We start from the raw sequence: 2,531 nt of genomic DNA, 5'->3' as shown, positions 1-2,531 counted from the left end.
ATTAGGTATATCCTTCTTTATCACTTCCTTTGTCTCTGTTGTCCTTGCTGCTGGTATTTTTTGTGTGTGCAGAATAATCGATTGTTGATACTGAATTGGCTGATGTGGAGCCATTATCTAGGGTTGTTGACTAGCAGGGATTGCATAAGCTTGTTATGGATACTGATTTGGAATTACCGTTGTTACTTGGTAGTAAGGTACTTGGTAAGCCTTCATATTCCCTTTAGATATTGTGGCAATATTAGGTTCCTCTTCCGTCTTCTTTGGAAAGTTGGAATATGGTTTTTTTGCTTTATTGTAGGTAGTGGCAACACCTTGTATCTTTCTGCTCTTGAGGCAATTCTTAATTAATTCTCATGTGATAACCATATCTAAAAACCCTGAGGAGGCGCTTCCAACCATTCTATCAAGAGAGGGACCCTAAAGGGTTCCCATGAATAGATCAACAGTTCTCGTTCCAGTAAGGGCGGTTAAACTCTAGAAGCTAGTTCTCACCACCTCTGTGCATACTTTTTAAAAGACTCGTCAGTCTTTTGAGTCAAGCTTTGGAGTTGGGTTCTGTTGGAAGTCATGTCATTTTATACTATTAGTTCTTAAGGAAAGCCTCTGAGAGTTCTCTCCAAGTTCTGATGTAGGTATGTTCAATTTGCATATACCATTCGATGGACTCCCCACTGAGGCTATCTTGAAATAAATGCATCAACAACCTCTCATCGTTTGAATAGGCAGCCACTTTCCTGCAGTATGATCTGATGTGAGTCCTTGGGTAGTTGACTCCCCTGTACTTCTCAAAGTCAGGGACTTTAAATTTTGACACCTGGGACTAGGCACATTTCAGCAACATCTAGACCGAAGGCATTGGAACCTTCCATAACTTTCATCCTTTTCTCTAGGATGCAAATTTTTTTCTCGGTTTTAGCAATTGAGGCCCAAAGGTATCAACTACTGAATCAACTTTTAGAATTAAGAAGGCATCATGATGATTATCCAATTCAAGTTGATTGACTGCTCCAATGATAGGAATTTCGAACGCGGTCCTAATAGTCTGATTTAATAGGTCTCCTTTGGGAGGTGGATGAGTACCAACTGGTGGATTCACTGGTGGTTGCACATGAGGATTAATAGCAACGGGCCTTAGGGTGGCCTGCCTTATCTCATCTTGACCTCTAGTTATAGCTTGGATGGTCTCCATGAGTTGACCTATTTGAGCCCTCGTGGTGATCATGTGTTCCCTTATCATAACTTGATATTCTTCCAATTGATCCATTAGCAGCCTTTGATTGTTGCGAGTACTGTAGTGATGTCGGGAAGTCAGTTTTACGATCTAAGATTCTAAGCAAAAGGCCAGATGATAATGAGTTTTATTTGTTTCGTTTTTATGTAATGCATGATGATGCATGGATGTATGCAAAAATTTATATTTTATGTTTTCCAGTGAATGGTATGCATATGCTAAATCAGTTTTCTTTAGGATATGATGTAATGAGATACAACAACACAGGTCCAAAGGTTCGACATATTCTGGATAATCTGTATACGATTCTCAATGTAGGTTCAAATGTTCGACGTATTCATGATTTTGAAGGTACATTGAGTTTTAGTTTTCCTACAAAAAAAATCATATACCTCTCACAGGTAGGTTCTAGTCTTCAAAAGGTGGTCTCTGAAAGGCCTCCCAGAGTCATGGATCCAAATGAAAATACCCTGTTGTAGCAAATGCTTGCAGGATAATGGTACTTCCAAGTGGATCTATTTTGGGTGTGGGTCTCGTGCCAACCCAACGTGCGAAACGCATGTTAACACGACTACCCACGATTTTATCCTGTGTGTATACTCAAGCTCGGGTATAAAGTTTTTCTCTCAAGTAACAATATGAAGCCTAACCCACAATGGAGAATATAACAGATATTTAGAATATGATGAATATATAAAGTAGTAAATATGCAATAAATATAAACACTCAAACATACAAAGAAAACAAACAAAACTAGGTCTGACTTGCTTAGGAATATAATCCCCAGCAGAATCTCTAGTTGTCGCACCGTAAAAAATACCTGAGCGCATTGCACGCTCGAAATACAACAAAGTTGTCACTGAATTTTATTTATTCTAAGATAAAGGGAAAATATCAATACAACCCAAGAGAAAGAGAAAAGGGGTAAAGAAGCCAGTTATGCAAGGGGAAAGTATTAGCATCCCTCATATTCGTTGTACTTAACGGAAACCATTTTGATTATTCTTTGCGTGAATGGTTGTTATTATCTAAAGGTTACTTGCGATTGATAAAGGGGAAAATAATTTATTAATTAATATGCTCGCCAAGATTTTGAAACCTTGTACCTACACATTCTCATGGTGAAATGAGAAAATTAGAGCTCTGTAGTTTATGGAGTAGAAAATAAGTATTTGTTGGTTGTTTTTAGTGAACGATGTTAACGTTCATGCTCTAGAATTTAAACGTTGCTTGTATACTCTTGCATGAGATACTTAAGCGTTTATTTGTATTGCGGTAGAATGAAAATAACATGTTC

This window comes from Lathyrus oleraceus, chromosome 4, assembly GCF_024323335.1.
Source record: "Lathyrus oleraceus cultivar Zhongwan6 chromosome 4, CAAS_Psat_ZW6_1.0, whole genome shotgun sequence".
Lineage (NCBI taxonomy): Eukaryota > Viridiplantae > Streptophyta > Magnoliopsida > Fabales > Fabaceae > Lathyrus > Lathyrus oleraceus.
The sequence above is the reverse complement of the archived record's forward strand: the minus strand, read 5'-3'. Positions refer to the sequence as shown.